This window comes from Capsicum annuum, chromosome 6 (assembly GCF_002878395.1).
Source record: "Capsicum annuum cultivar UCD-10X-F1 chromosome 6, UCD10Xv1.1, whole genome shotgun sequence".
In the NCBI taxonomy this organism is placed as follows: Eukaryota; Viridiplantae; Streptophyta; class Magnoliopsida; order Solanales; family Solanaceae; genus Capsicum; species Capsicum annuum.
In genome coordinates, this window is record NC_061116.1 from 190812748 (window position 1) to 190830222 (window position 17475).

The 17475-nt window shown below is 31.9% G+C and overlaps 1 long non-coding RNA gene and 1 pseudogene across 1 annotated transcript; both read right to left on the bottom strand.

The window, feature by feature from the left end:
* Positions 1–5598: 5598 nt before the first annotated feature.
* On the bottom strand, positions 5599–15616 carry LOC107874022 (annotated as a pseudogene).
* On the bottom strand, positions 7336–12406 carry LOC107872816. The gene is made up of 5 exons (XR_001674993.2): positions 10855–12406; positions 9769–9868; positions 9617–9682; positions 7907–7985; positions 7336–7796 (listed from the first exon to the last, which is right to left on the bottom strand). It is a non-coding gene; the product is annotated as an uncharacterized LOC107872816 (long non-coding RNA).
* Positions 15617–17475: the final 1859 nt, after the last annotated feature.

The following is a 17475-nucleotide window of genomic DNA, read 5'->3' on the forward strand; positions in this document are numbered from 1 at the left end:
ATCAATACACCCAAGCAACAACTTCATTCAAATTCAATGTCATATTCTTCTTCTTTTTCTCCAATAAGTTTTCTCCAATCTTTACAAGTCTCATCAAAAAAAAAAATTGATAGACTTTTTTTTTTTTTTTTTTTTAATTTCAATGATTTTCAACAACATGAGTAAAGAATTTTGAAAGTACAAGTATCACTAAATTGAATTGAACTTCTTTTCCCATGAACAGATTAATTTGAAAGTACATCAACAAGATGAATTGAATTTAGAAAGCAATAGTTCAACTGCGTCCGGTGAACCTTCTTCTCACTTCAACACGCCGATTCAACGATTCAACTTCTCTTTTTCTCTACGAAAACTACTATGGAAAAATTATTTTCGTCAACCACAAGGAGCAGTGGTTGTGAATTGAAAAAAATGAAGAAGAAAGAAGATTGAGAGAGAAATAGAAAAAATTAAAAATGGGGTTGAAAGAGAGAGAATCTGTGTGGGGCTGGGTGCTGGGGTGGAGGTTTTAAACAATAATTTTGGCTTTAGACGCGCCTTTTTTTAAGAAAAAAAAAATATATTTTATTTTCACGTCAGATCTAGGGTGTAAATAATTTCACTTTTTTATAGTTTAGGTGTGAAATAGGTCACTAGTATAGTTTAGGTGTGGTTTCAAATTTTTGGATATAGTTTAAGGTGAAAACGATGACTTTTCCCTAAATAAAATTAAGGAATAAACTATAATTCAAACAAAATAATGCTACTTCATCATATGGGAGTCTATATAAATTGGACACTTGATCAAAAGGGTTTTAAAATGAACAGTGATTCTTACCTAAGACGAACAATGTTTCTCAAAGCACAGCATCGTACATTAATCATGCTAAAACCTTTTGATCATGTGTCCAATTAATATAAACTTTCATGTGGTATAATAGATAGTATTATATGGTCTGAAATATGGTTTACTCCTATTTATTTATGTTATGTAAATTTATATATAATCATTCTCATAGTTGATAATATGATTGACACAATAATATATACTCCTATCGTTTTAAATTACTTGACATGTTTAATAAAAGAATTTGTCTCAAAACAGTTTGTGTGTTAAAGAATTCAAGAGATAATTACTTATTTTTCTTCAACTATGTCCACATTAATTAAAGAGATTTATCCAATCATATTAGTTAATTTGCACTCCTTAATAATTTCTTCTTAAGAGTTGTGCAAAAAACAAACATGCCAAGTAAGTTGTGACACAGGGAATAGAATACGAGCAATTGTTATGATTATACAAGAATTCATAATGATTTTATATATATATATATATATATATATATATATATCCACATTAATTAAAGAGATTTATCCAATCATATTAGTTAATTTGCACTCCTTAATAATTTCTCCTTAAGAATTGTGCAAAAAACAAACATTCGAAGTAAGTTGTGACACAGGAAATAGAATATGTGCAATTGTTATGATTATACAAGAATTCATAATGATTATATATATATATACTAGACATCTAAGGACCGTGCTCACGGGCCCAATATATATTATTTTTATCTTAATTTATGTGACACAAATATAATTTAGATAATCAATCATTAAAATAATTTAAAATTTTACTTATTGTGATTTATAATACTTTTTCTTTTATTCCAATTTAAGTGACACTGATGTATGTTCGAGAGTCGATCGAATATTTTATATTTTTAAATTGTTAAATATGTGATTTATAATGCTTTTAGCATAATTTTTTAATAAGATATCAATACTCTCTCAGTTTCAGTTTACGTGTCTTCTCATTTTTAAATAATATATGTTACTTTATGTCTTCCTCTGTCTCATCATAATTTTTGTGACACTAATATAATTTCGATAGTCAAACAAATATTTTATTTTGACATATCATTTTGTGTGTATTTTATCTTCTTTATGAAATATTATTAATTTTTTAATGCTTAGATGATCATATAAATTAATTATGGTGATACAATGAAGCAGACATGTCTTAAATAACTTATAACAACTAATTAGAAGTGATAAAACAAGATTATTATAAAAAATATATGTGAAAAAAAATTAAATGGGTTTCATATAAGACATCTAATTAATTTAAAATATCAAGATTTAATTTATCATTTTATATTTATTTAAATTTTTTTCATAAATATTATTAATTTGTTAATATTTAAATGACTTATAATAATTAATTAGGGATGATATAGTAAAATTATGATTAAAACAGCTGAAGAAGGTAGTACAAAATTTTTTATTTTATTTTTATTTTATCTTTTTTTTTTAAAATTAATTACGGGTGATATAATAAAATCGTGATTGAAACACCTTACAAACATGTCTTAAATGACTTATAATAGTGATATAATGAAATTACAATAAAAAATACTTGTGAAACAATTTAAATAGATCTCATATAAGATATCAAGTAGAAATAAAATGTCAACAATTAATTTATTATTTTATATTCAATTTATCATTTTTATTAAATATTATTAATTTTCTTATACTTAGATGACTTATAATGATTAATTAGTGATCATATAGTAAAATAACGATTGAAGAAGTTGAAGCAGACAATACAAGCAGGCATGTCGAAGACGTACCTGCTTATTGCCTTTTATAAGTAAGTAGAATATATATATATATATATATATATATATATATATATATATTAGTAAATAAAAATTGAAAAAAAAGAATCTTGTATTAAATCTAGCTCGTCTAGTATTGAGTCGGTCTATAATACTAATATCGAACATTGAGTAGAAACTCAGAAAAAAAAAAAAAAAAACTCTTTTAATAATTTATTGTTCTTCTCCAATTAATTTCTTCATTCTTGGAAACTAACACTGGCTGGTACCTCTCCAACAATGGTGTTGATACTTTAAGAATCTTGCCTTGTAACAACATGTCACGGCGGTCCACGGTGGCATAACTTACCGAATTCTCAAGAACGCCGCCAAGCACCGCAACATCATCATGAGTAGAAGTCTTGTTGTTGTTCATGTTTCCATTGATTTTTGGTGACCTTGGATAGTAGAAATCAGTAGGAAAAAAGTAATATTGAAGCCCAGCCACTAATGAAAGTTGTAATTATATAATACTTAAAAGCTTTGGTTTAACGAAAGTTGTAATTATATAATATTTAAACCTTTGCTCTAAATTTTATTTGGGTGATTTTGTGTATTGATATTTTATTTTTGACGTTTTTTTACGTAAATATAGAAAAAGATGAAATTCCAAAAAGGAGTAAGAGAAGGAAAAGCAAGAAGTTTTGACTGTCTTGTTCATCAAGTAGTTTCCTTATTCAATTCATTTACCAACCTAATTTTAGAAGTTTTTTTTTCTGTTGATGCCTAATTTATTTGGATTTGCGTTTAAAATTTCACATTGAAACTAAAACGCTCTTTACCAAAAACTCCATTAAATTAGTAGTACTTGAGAATCTTGGAATATACCCTATTTCATTTTGAATGAAAATGGCAATAACACTTGCAAAAATTAATTTTACAGTCTTTCACATTTTATATGCCATTACCATTTATCAATATTTGAGGAATTAAACAATAATATATGTAACTAACTTTTTCAAATATTTCCTAAACGTATCTTATTGTAATTTATTATGAATTGACGTCCCTATTTAACTACTTATTTCATTTTTAAGCATGTAAATTTCTTTATCAATTTTTCTTTTTTGGAAGTTGTTCTGGATAAGGTTAAACAGTCCATTGTGGTGCCACTTACCGGATATATTTAACAACGCCACCACGCACCGCCATTATCACTGCAACATCATCATTAGTAGTAGAAAGCTTCTTCTTGTTAGAGTCTCCATTGATTTTTGGTGGTCTTGCATATTACTCCTTCCCTTCACTTCTACTTTTCACTAATTTTTTAATTATATTTCTACTTTTACTTGTTATTTTTGACATATTAAGAATTTTTTTTTATTTTACGCTTAGCATTAATTGTCTTTTTTCTAAATTAATTTCAAGACATAATACAAACATCATTTAATAAGGGTTTTATGATAAAATAGTTGTGTTATTAATTATTTTTCTTAATAGATGTGTCAATTCAAAATGGGACAAGTAAAAACTAACAGACAGAGTATAAATCATTAGGGAAAAGTTACTTCCTCCGTTTTAAAATAATTGAATTGTTGAAGTATTTTTGAGTGTTTAAAATAATTGAATTGTTTATTATTCAAGATGGATGTTGAAATTTTTTTTCAATTTTACCATTCATTAATTAAATTTTTAAAGATGAGTTTCAATGATCATTAATAATATTTTGGAGTTTGAAAAGGACAAAAATGAAAAAATATGATCAATTCATGTCTTTATTTTTTTCTCTTAACATGTGTGTCATATTTCAAACAATTTAATTATTTGAAACGGATGGAGTAATATTTAAGCCCCGCCATTAATACTTGAAACTTTGCTCTAAATTTCCTTTGAGTGATTTTATGTGTGGGTATTTTATTTTTGGCCTTTTTGTTGTGTATTAATATATATAGAGAGAGAAAAAATGAAATCCAAAAAAAAGTGCGTAAAGTTTGCTGCCCAGTTGGCCAGTTCAACAAGTAGTTTCCTTTTCAATTCATGTCTGCTAGAGAAAAAGTTAGCATAAAATATCCAACATAGGGAAAATAATATCTTTTATTTGATTTCTAATTAAGCATGAAGTTTGATTTTATACATGTTATACACTCTTTTAGCTGCATGGAGGTTGCTTTATATGTGCAGGGGTACTCGAATTGGATCAGTCATAGACTTTTAGCTTTCAAAGATATCTCGTCTCACCATCATCATAGCATTCTATCATTCTGTGGTTATGGGCAGTTTTACCATATATTCTGTTTTCATTCTTGACAATCAATTTCAAGGTATAGATGCTTATCGGCTTATGACCTCCCAAAATAATGACCTGAAGTATTCTCACCCAAAAGAAAAGGAGCTTACTTTTGGTCATGGGAAAGGATTAGACCACAAGGATCTATTGTATGGCCTTATCATGCATTTTTTCCAAGAGATTGTTTCACAACTTGAACGTGTGAACTTCTGATCACATGACAACTTTCCCACCCAGTTATGCCAAGGCTCCCCTTCACGGATGAGATGTAATTATGCTATATATATATATATATATATATATATATATATATATATACATAACCATTCTTAGAACTGATAATATAATTGTCACAATTATATAGAATACACTCTGTAGCAGAAAGTATAATCGAGCCTATCTACTTCTTATACAAAATCTCATATTGCACCCTTACATCAAGTTTAAATATACTAATTGCTGCTCAAAAAAATCATTGAAAGCTAGTACAAATACAAGACGAGGCGACAACCATCCAAACAATCAACTTTCTGAAATTGCTTCTGTATATAATTGTGTAGGCATTGTATAACCTGCATATTAGCCACCATAAAGGAGAAATCCTCTTATAGTGAATTAAATCAATAATCACTATCAGAATTCATCGTTCATCACTCTCACTTTTTCGGTGTCCGGCTAATTGTTCTTTGTAGCCTCACTAAGTAGCAAAAGCATTTAGAACTGCATAAATTGGCCTAGACATCTGTTAATTCGATAGAGTTATCTATGACTTTCCTTCTCTATAGGTTCATTCATTGTAATAAGTGAGAATTAGAACGAATATAGGGAACGTATGCTCACCTTCATACTTCTTACAAGTAATGAAGGAATTTGCCAATAATCTAACTTGGTTGAATTCATACTTCTGAGAGCGAAACAATTGCTTCGAATGATTCCACAAGCATTTCCACTCTTTACTTCCTAGCAGGAGTTAGTGTGGTGACTATATTCCGCATTGCATAATCAAGCATCCATTTTTGTGCTTTTTTCCTTTCATTTGTCATTTGATTTCTCAAGTCCACTTTTTCTGGTTCTTGATCAGGTATAAGGGCAGAAGCTGAGGTGCTCAGAGGTTGACTTTCCTTGCTCTTTCCAGTGGTTTGATTGATCTCTTGAAGAGGATCAACTTCTTAAGTTTGCTCCAGTTCTTGGACTTTTTATGTCTCGGGTTTGTTCTTGGCTAGTGGGAGTGCTCTCTCTTCTTTTGGATCCTTTGTTTCTTTATCCAACTTCTTTCCACCTTCAGTCATGTCAAAATTTGTCAAGCTTTCTGTAGAATTTTGAGCTATTATTTCACTTAACCTTCAGACTCTGATGGAGTTCCTAGTCCGGAATTATGTCACTGGTGACTGACTCTCTGTATCTGACGCATCAACTTGAACTGGCTCACTACAACATTTTTGGCCTAAGGCCACACTTGTAAAACATGGCCTAAAATAGCAGAAAGTGTGGCCTTTGATCAAAGGCTACACTTTCGGACTTTAGGCAACACCTTTTGGGGGTGGCCTAAAGAGGCGTAACCTTTCAAGTGTTGCCATATCACATACATTTAAAAAGCGTGGCCATTAAGGTTTAAAGGCCACGCTTTGTAGCTTGTCATTGACAACACTTTTATTTGATAAAGCTACACTTACAAGTGTGGCCTTTGTTTTGCTATTGGGCACGCTTCACAAGCGTAGCCTTTTGTAGCACCTCTATAATAACACTTAAAAAACGTTGCCTTTGTTTTACTATTGGGCACGCTTCACAAGTGTAGCCTTTACTATTGGGCACGCTTCACAAGTGTAGCCTTTTGTAGCATCTCTATAACAACACTTAAAAACCGTGGTCTTTTCTTTATTACTAGCCACACTTCAAAAATATAGCCTTTTATATATCCTTTATGACAACACTTATAAATTGTAAGCATGTTTTAGCAACACTTTTGAAGTGTAGCAATATCGCCTAAAATTTGACATTTCAAACCACATTTTACTGAAATGACATTAGGCATATAAAATGCTCGTACGTAATTTCTAATTAAAAAATAATTATTTTGATCGAAATGTATGTATCACTAAGCACATTACATAAACATACATATTTATATATTATCTCACGCATGCACTAATAAGCTAATGAATAATTGAAGTGCATAGATTTGATTTAAAAAAACATGTCTTTTACATACTAATAAGAAAACAACATAATAAAAATTGTATCAAGTTCCACACAAAATCAAATATATATAAACGTATATCAAAATATTTCAAAAATTCTTCATCATTCACTTCAATCTCGATCAAGTTGAGTTGTGGTGCCCACCATTCAAATTTGATCCCCCGCATTGATCCTACATTCAAAAAGAAACAAACGAAGTAAAATTATGCTCACAAATATACAAATATTTTTTCAATCTTGACATGAGGAAGTATGTGAATCCAAAGTTTCTTTAATTCATTCAATAAAGTTAAAAGTTCAGGATTTAAATTTCTTGTGAATTTCTAATATAAAGTATCTTTTCATGAACCGAAGCATGAGCTGAGCCGAAAGAATTTGAAAGAATTTTTTCTCTTGCAGCTTGTGCATTACTCGCATCAGGTAAAGAAATGTTATATCCATCACTCCCTAGTATATCTTGAAAATTCAATCCAGAATTGTTTTGCACCGATTGACTAAAAAACTTGTCGCATTTCTTCTCTCATTTCACTTATAATTTCTTCTTCATAGAAGTGACTTCATTAGCATGCTTTTGTTTAAGCTTGTTCATTTCCTCATCTTTTTTTTAGAGAAGTTGTTGTCACTGATCGTTCATAACCTCTAACTCGACCAGGCTTCTCATTTCCAAACACTGCCGTGAATGCATCATCTGGTGTTTTCCCGGCATTGTGATGATTCTCTAGTTTAGACTATCAAAATTAAAACAATAGCTGTCAGAGAAGAAATAATGCAGTATATATAAGATATATTTCAAACGAAAACCCCTCAGTCCCAGGGCAAAAATAATAAACTTTCTTACCAATAATACTCCTGGGAATGAATCAGTCTCATAAAGCCAAAGCAGATTATTTCAGTTCCTCAAGACTCATGAATCCATTCTAAAACAGAGAGAGCAATAGTATTATCTTATTGCTCTGTTAAGAATAACCCTGAAAAATATTTGCATCCCTAGCATGACCTTTTCTACCAAATAGGAGCATACGTCCCCAGAAAAGATCATAAATACCACTGAACAAAGCTTTAAATATCACATTGCCAATACATAAATGGCTCTTAATAATCCAGTGAAACAACTCCAGTTTAGTGGTGTTGTAGCCAACAGTCAATACCTTTTCTTCTATCTATATGCATATTCAGCTCGATTGAAAGGACTGGTCAACTTTACTAAGTAGTTTTCTACTGATGCAACGAAACAAGGTTGATTTTTTCACTTAGACTAAGTAGTATTCTACTGATGCAATAAAACAAGTCATCCTCTTAGTTTATCATTCACAATTGCTTGAATCTGAAGAATGGTTTCAACACATATCAAAATTTTAAGCTGTATATTGGTCGTTACTTGCTTAAACTGTATATTTAGAGGCTGGACGTTCTTCTATCTCTGTGCACACCAAATTAAGATATTCCATCCAAGAAGTAGTTGACAATGAGAATCCAGCAGGTAACATGGAGACACAGGTGAAACAACAGGAAAAGAATAAACATATCACAGTAATGGATCAATATCACAGTAATGAATCCAACAAGTAACATAGAGACACAAGTGAAACAATAGAAAAAGAATGAACATATCACAGTAATGGATCAATATCACCAGTAGTTCCAATCCAAGAAAAGATGCATGCACAGCTGAATGCCATATATAAGGTGCTTCACTTTTATGTTTTTCTCAAGAACTTTTTATTTATCTCTCCTATTCTTTCTCTCTTCGCTCCGTAATCTAGTGAGTTATTGTGTCTCTAATTATATTTTCTGCTTAGTTTTTGTTCCAATTGATTTTCTGTTTCTCAGGGTAGCCCCTTTTCTTTTTAGAATATTAAATTAAAAAATCATTCTTTAGTCCTTCAAATTCTCTCTTATTTATTTCTATCGAAAGTACCCATATAACTACATGTCTACATCTTATGGGACATCTTCTCTTCCTTCTTTTGAAAGCACAAATGTGCACCACGTCCTTCAGCAGTGTCATACTAAAGTATAAATATTTATCTATACTTGATGTATCCACATAGCTACACTTGAGCTCTTGTTAAAGTTGATTATAAATTGGGACAACAGAATATTGTCCTAAAAGAATTTGATTAGTATAATTCCTACTTCAAATAAGTGTAATCAGAAGAGGTATTTTAATATGGCATATCAATTGCTGCAAAACCCTTGTATACAGCTGTCAGGTATTGAAAAAAAGAGCGTACTTGCTAATGCATAACAGTGCATTAAATGCAAGATATGCATTAATAAATTTGCTGATTTATCCAATGTAAGTAATGAAACATGTTAGGTGACCCACGAGGGATGAGCTGCTAGTCTTGACCAGGTTTTAATGTATCTATCGTTCTACCTTTTTTTCTTAGAGAGTGATACCAGGAAACATGAAATAGCATCCAGCAGGGGAAAGAAAGAGCAGTTTGATCAGTTCAACAATTTAATTCCTTAATTTAAGATGAATATATTTACAGATAGTTCCTATGTGCATGGTCTCAATGTCATTAGGAAAGAATCAACATACCTTTTACGTCTTGCTTTAACAAGGACAAAAGGGCTTTGTTTACTGTATCACGTTCCATATTTTTCTCTGTAAAAGCAGAAAAAGAAGTCAAGATCACATATCCTTTCTCATAATCAACATTTCTTGATGGAAAGACTAAGAGATTTCTATACCAGCAGTCAGGAGTTATACAAGTATGTCAACAATTTTTGAAAGATGCTCGGCTGTGTCTTTGCAAAAAAGAGGAAGTCCACGAATAGGTTGCACTCAAACCTGCAAGACAGTAAGATGTGAAAAGAAACTTAACTTACGCCGACGAAATGTTTCTAGGAATTCTATTACTAATTGAATTTTTTAAACATGTCAAAAAGCATGAAGGGATTTTATTTACTGCCAATTTGGAACTTATTTCACAATTGTAATAGTGTTTTTTATAAAGTACAGCACATTGTGAGATTCTAAATAATAAGTTCATTAACAAATATTTGACTTTGGAAATTGATTAACGTACCAAAGTGCTCATCTGTCAAATTGGTACAAAGTCTATTACTACGTGTTATTTCACTATTCTGAAACGCTAATATACTAATGTTAATTAGAAAATGCTAGCTGCCATTTCTTTGACTTTTTCTTTAAAGAAAAGTTATAATATTTGTTGCACAGGCTGAGAGGAAAAAAGAAACCAAAGCAGCTTAATTTGATGTTTAAAAAAGTATATATAGAATGTGAACAAAGTGTGAATATGTGTTGATATTCTTGCATGAATTATTTAACTTACTCTTGTTACTTTACTAGCTTAAAAATGAGGAGATTTTATATGTTAATGTCAATTGAGAAGTTGGGGGATTACACCATACAATGCAAGCAATTTAACGTTAGCAGCTACAACTTGGGACCGAAGAGTATCGATCCATGGAGCTATAGAGGGTGTTTCTGAGCTTCACTCAAAAAGACACCCAATCCTCCATAGTCTATACAAACAGAAACTACATAGATGCACCAAAATAAAAGTACTACAGAATATTTTTAAAGCTCAAAGCAACAAGAACACAGATGAAAAATATAATTTTAGTATATCTGCAACAGTGACGATACCAGTTAACCACATTGGAGCAATATGAACAAAAGTTATCTACATAACACCAACTAATGTACAGTTTCCATCAAGCAGTTACATCATAATTGGAAAACAACATTCATTTGATTTCCTATCAGCTGAAAAAGACAGCATGTAATATGAATAGATAAAGTTTACTCACAAGTGTTCTTCTTTCTTCAGAAGGTCCAATCCCGAACTTGAGGAGGTTGAAATAGGAATCGATCTGATTAACTGATTATCTGCTAAATCAAGTCAGTAGAGTTTTGACAGATTATCAAGAATTGGTGGAATCTCACCGGTGAAATTATTTGAGTTAACTGCTCTGTAAATGAAATTGGCATGGAACTAAATGAATTGGTGATATACACCTACAATAAACATGAGTTAATATGATTGAGAAGTTCTTACAAGAATGATAACTTCGCAAGTTTTCCCAATTACTCTTTGTCTTTTCTATAAAACTGACAGAATAACATGATCCATTATTAATGGAACCTGCCTCTGGTCATGCGGGCTGTGTTCAATGGTTTTCATGTTCGAAGGCATTACCTAGAGATAATTTGGTCAGGGTGCTTGAAAAGGCAATATTTCATTGGTGTTTGAAGAAAAAAGGCTTTCATAAGCTTCAACTCTAGTCTAGTCAAGTAGTTACTCACAAACCCGATGATATGGAGGAGGATTTCTTCCAAGCCAGTAGGAAAAAAGTTGAAGAGTGTATCGAAAGATCTGTTGTGCGAGTTCAATCCATGTTTCGATCAAAGCAAACACAAGAAAAATATCGGAGGATGAAATTGGAACACAATAAGGCAACAATAATTGTTATATTAGTAATTATTTTGAAATAGATTCGGCTACTAAATTTAAAACTCCTTTATGTGTTACCTATATTTTTTTTATCACAGCTGATATACGAAGGGAATCTCAATCCTAATACTGAGAAGGAGTAAGAGGACAAGGCATGACATTTCATATTTTTTCCTTCTACGACACTGCGCATGAAAAACAGGATTTGATGCCAACTTTAATCCAAGTCAATATGTACATCAACAGATGTTGTAAATTTCTAGATGCAGGTAGTCTTCTTGCATTGATGTTCAAATATTTTTTCCAGGAGAAACAACCAGTGTTGGTTCTTTAACGGTAAAGGCTTGAAGTATAAGTTGTTTTTCAAGAAGTAAATAGGCGCTTCAGCAAAAAGATAACTAGATACACTAACTTGAAGGTGTTCCCTTCTTTCAAGTTACGATGGAGTGTGAGAGAGTAGACATGAAGGGAAGCCTTGTCTTTCGCTATTTGATCACCCGAGTATGAATCTTCCTTGCAAGTTCTGAGCATATTACTTACTGAGAGAAACAAGATTGTGAAGCTAAGTTGTATTGTTTGTTGATTTTAGTGAGTTTAGATGATCTCTTGCAAAAAGTGAAGAGGTATTCTCTTGATTATGAAATGTTCTTTTCAACTACAATCCTAATATAAGGAACCAAGTAATAGATAATGGAGATATAAGAGAGGGACCTGAGAATATAAATTAGAGTGAAGACCTGTAGATGACATAAGCTATCGTTGAAGGCTTCAAATCAGATGATGACCTAGCACAGGGATATGACAAAACAAGCTACTAGATAGGCTAGCAATTGTAAAACTGAGCAGCATAGAACAACTCAATATAAAGAACAACCCCATAACCTCTCCAGTTTGTTCATCATACAAAATTTTACCCTTGGCAAATAAAACACATATCTAATATGCTCAAACTACTAGCTAGGATATCAAGAATTGAAATTTAACAGAAAATAAAACAACCCCAAATGGGAAAATCAGTACTAAAACAACAACAAATGCAATAAAGATTAGATCATTAAACTTAGAATGAAATTGACACAAAACAAAACATATCCAAGATGGGAAAATTTAGCATAAAATTTTAAAAAAAATTATTTATCAAAAAATCATCACCTCCAGTACCAATAGCTGTAAAGCCTCTTTCGATTGTGTAAGATATGAACTAAATCAAGAACCCCACAACAGAAATGACTATAAGAACAACAAACAAGCAGTAAAAATATTGTAATATATGAGCTAAATAAAGAACCCTACAACAGAAATGGCTACAAGAACAACAAACAAGAAGTAAAAATAGAGTAAGACAATGAACTAAATCAATAACCCCACAAAAGAAATGGTTACAAGAACAGCAAAATACAGTAAGATTATGAGCTAAATTGGGAAATGAATAAAGAAATTAACATACCCTTCTGGTGGACGATAAGCACTGATCCCTTCTCCTCACAGCAGTAAGGATGTCTCTTCCTCACTGACGACAGTCTTTAATCTTCTTCCTCTATCTTAGATGCAACAATTGAGACTTTGAGTTGAGAAGTCAATAATTTTATCCGTAATCAGTGTTTTCTTGCAACCCATATTTTTGCCCAAAAATAATTTTGCCCTTAATCTGTGTTTCTTGTAACCCTAGAAATATTTGGAGGGCGAGTGAAATATTTGGGTAGAAGAGTGAAATAATTTAGCGGGATAGTGAAATATTTCAATAAAAATCTTAGGCCATATTTTAAAAGTGTTAGTCTTTTAAATTATAATAATACCACATTTAAAAGTGTAGTCTTATTTGTGAATAAGCGTTGCTAATTAAATCATTATTTGTCAACGCTTGTAAAGTGTGGCCTATACCATTAAGGACCACGCTTTTAAAGTGTTGCCAAAATTAATGTGGCCAAAAGCCAAAAACTAAGGCTACGCTTTAAAAGCGTGATCTTTAATGATATCGGCCACACTTTACAAGTGTGGTCTAGAATTAGTGTGCCCAAAAGCCTAAAATGTTGTAGTGGCATTGTAAGGATCTCATTAACTACCTTTCGTATGAGTTTGACAGCATCATCTCTGCATAAACTTCTCCCATGTTGCCTTGGATTATGATCTTCCTTACTTGTCTGTGCATCATCCTTTGTCTCAGAGAAATCCTTGAGAGAGTTGCACATTTTCCTTTCAGTTGATGTACTGTTGTCTTCTACCTCATCATCAGTTCCATCAAGTAGTCATTTCCAACTTTTGATGCAACATCTGATAGCAGTAGCACAAGCTGTGTTCATTTCCAACTTTTGATGCAACATCTGATAGCAGTAGCACAAGCTGTGATATCATGTGCCACATGCTGATGTAACTCCGCTTGTGTGCCTTCCCCTTGGATCCTCCATCGTCTTCTTTGGGATCGGACATTGATAATAAGATCGAAAATCCTCGAACATGTTTATGTGTTTTCTCACATTCTTTTGCTGTCTCTTCCATAGCTACATTTTCTTGCATTGCTGCATCATTGGCTGAAGTTGAAATCTAGATGCTCATTGCAGTGAGTGAATTTTTTTGGCCATCTGCAGTTTAGATGTTAATGCCACCACGATTTTCAAGCTCCAACTTCCTGTCTCTCATAACTGACCTCTAGTGCTCCATCAACTTCATCTGTTAAACTTGAGATTCCAGGGGAGATTTCTTCCTTAGAATCCTTTGAACTATCTTCTTTCCAAGCGTGTCCTTCCACCAAATCCTTATCATTTGAAGCGCTTGTCATTTCATCCGGCTGTTGAGTTTCATGATTCTTGTACATAGAGCCGTCATTTTCTTCATGTTTTCCGTCTATGCCTGCAATAACTTTTTCTGCCTTACACCCCATATTGCCTTCTGTAGGCACGAATTCCTTCTCATTGCTAGCTCTGAGCTTAGGAAATGCGATCTGGCTATTATCTCCTTGTGGTGGAACCACAGTTTCAAATGCTTTTATAAGAAGTTCCACTTTCCTTTTCTGAGTCGGACCAAGTTGACTTATCGCCAGCTGAAGCGCGTAATCAAGCATCCATTCTTCTCCTCTTTTTCTCTCATCAGCTGTTTGAGTTGTTAGATTCACCTTTTCTGCTTCAGGATCAGGATTCAACCGCAAATACCGAGGCTTTCTTGGGTTGATCTTTGTCACCTTTTCCAATTCCTTGACGAATCTTTGAAGAAGTATCCATTTCTGAGGTTGCTCCAGTGTTTTGGTGCTCTCTTGTCGGATTTGGATTTCACTTCTTTTTGCGTCATCTCCTTCTTTCAGCTGCTAATGTCCTCTGTGTTCAGAGTCTTTGACTTGGATCCTGCATTTGCCTCCTCATTCTTGCTGTCTGAAAATTTCAGGAACATTCTTAAAGTGAGAAAATGCATACGTTCTTAATAAACAAATGAAAGACAAATAGTGATTAGTGGTAATAATTTCATATCTTGGATTTGATTCATTTCAAAGGATTCTTGGTCTACACTGACTCACCTGTAACTGATTGGTTATCAGATTAAACTTCTTGAAGAAGAGTTTTCTCTATTGCTTCTCGTACTAGCTTGATAGTTCTGCATCCTCATTTGCAGGTATCGTTTCTCTTTCCAACAAAATTTGAACCTGAGTCAGAACCTTCTGCTGAAGGTTATTTGTTGGTACCATCATGTTGATTTTCTTCATCGTTCGCTCCAGTGGACGGCTTGTTCTCACTCTCTGCAGATGCATCTGAGGCCATGTGCCTATGAATCAGACTCCACATGCTCACATATTTCTTCTTGGGTTCAACAACTTCACCTGGAATGCAGCTCTTGGATTCAGAATCCGTAACTCGACCTGATGTGCTATCAAGGTCCTCGTTCGGATCTGCTTTGACATCCTTCTCCTGCATATTGCTAGCTGAAATAGAAGAGATCTCATTGCTACATTTTGCTCCATAAAAAAAATCAAACACCTTCCTCATTTCTCTGTTCTTAGTTTCATCATTTCCAGATGTAGCAGCTGATGCTGAATCATTGCTACATTTTGCTCCATTAGAAAGATCAAACACTGGTCTCATGCTGATGGTGAAGGGTCCATCTAAACACGAGACCAAATGGATATTGCAGAGTGTTCAAATGGAAAATTTGATGATCAAAACAAAACTCAGAGTGGTCAAAAACAGGAAAGAAGCACAAGACAGGGACAAGTTCTAAATTTTTTCGTTCATTTTGTTCAGACACTGTTATATTTCATTACCAAATGACTGTTGCAAAGTATCCAAAAATTGAAGATCACTTCAAAATGTAAAACGTTGGGCACGGGGAATGTTTATTAGTATTTTTTCTGTTTTTTTTTACAAAAATAACGAGCGAAATACCATGATTATTTTCTTTAAACATGAAAAATCACTGTTCGTATGATGTTGAATGTATATAAATACTAAATTTACATACATATATGAGTTCGCTGAAATTCTTAATTGAAAGCTAAACATGTTTAACCGAGTAAAACCAAAATTTGCAAATAGACAAGGGATCAGACGCAATTATCCCTAACGGGGCTAAAAACCAACCACAGGTGTAACCATCTTGCCTTAATGGTCTGCTTTAATACTCCTCTGTCCATTAATACTTGTGCACTATATTAAAAATAAATGTTCATCCAACAATACTTATTTAATTTAAAAAATTAATAAATAATTTATCAATTTTTTTTTATGCAATTTACCCTTACTATTAAATAATACTAATATACGTACCCAAGCAAATAGCGTAGTTTTTAAATAATTATTGACTGCAATGGTTTAATCTAGTTTTAAAAATAATTATACATTTATGTGTAGTATAATAGAATTAAATTATTTGTATCTGATTAAGAAATTGTTATTTGATTTAGAAAAATGGGGGAATGGATGCAACTAAAATGCGGTTTTGAAATTATTTGACATAGAAATAGTCATTAAATTTTATTTAATTTATTTTAGTTATTTACGATACTAAAAATATCATTAAATAAGATAATAAAAATGAAATATTTTTAAAAGGAGTGGTACAAAAGGATAAAATTATTTATAATAATTACAGGAATGTGCATATATTTTACGTATGAAATAAATTTTTAATATTTCTAAGTTCAATGATATATTTATTTTTAAATAATTAATATTAAATTATTTTTATATTAATAATTTAATTATTTTCTTATTGAATGTAATAATTTTTTTTTAATTATATGATTAAGTACAATGAAAAAAATCAAGAAAAAGATTAAAGAATATAAAGCTAAAAAGTTAGATTAAATTATAAAGAGTTATACGTGAGTGTCGAGAAAATTGAAGGAAAAGTGTCTTTTAAGTATTGAATGAAGGATTGATGACATTGACCAACTTAAAAGGTCAAACATCATTAGAAAACTTGATTAATATTTTCAAACTTTCTAATCTTTTCAAAAATACAAATCAACCCAACCCACACCCCTCTTCAATCTAAATCAACCACTCTCTCTTCCTCCAGCTTCTCTCAACTCTCTCCCAACCAACAGTTCTGCAAAATTTATCCCTTCAACCTCCGGCGACAAATAGTCGGGCGAGTTCCTTTTCGACTTTCAACCGTCAATCGACGTGAAAACTTCACAGGTAAAAAATTATGAAGAAACAGAGGAACTTGAGCCAACTACTCTTCTAGTATTGAAATATGGACTAAATAAAACCTTAATTTCTGACATGTGTGTGTGAATAAAACCCTTGGTCATACTGTTGATTCGAACTTGTTGGTGATTTTTGTCACAGTTAATGTTCTTAGTGTATGTGTATGTGTGTGTGATCTATTGGTGTTGCTGGGTTGATTTATTATTTGTCTTGGTAAAAATGGTATTGCAACAGATGTAAATCTGATACAGTAGATAAAAATCTAATGCAACCATGAAAATCTGATGCAATAGGTGAATAATCTAACATATCATTCATCTGTTGCGACAGACAACTCTTCT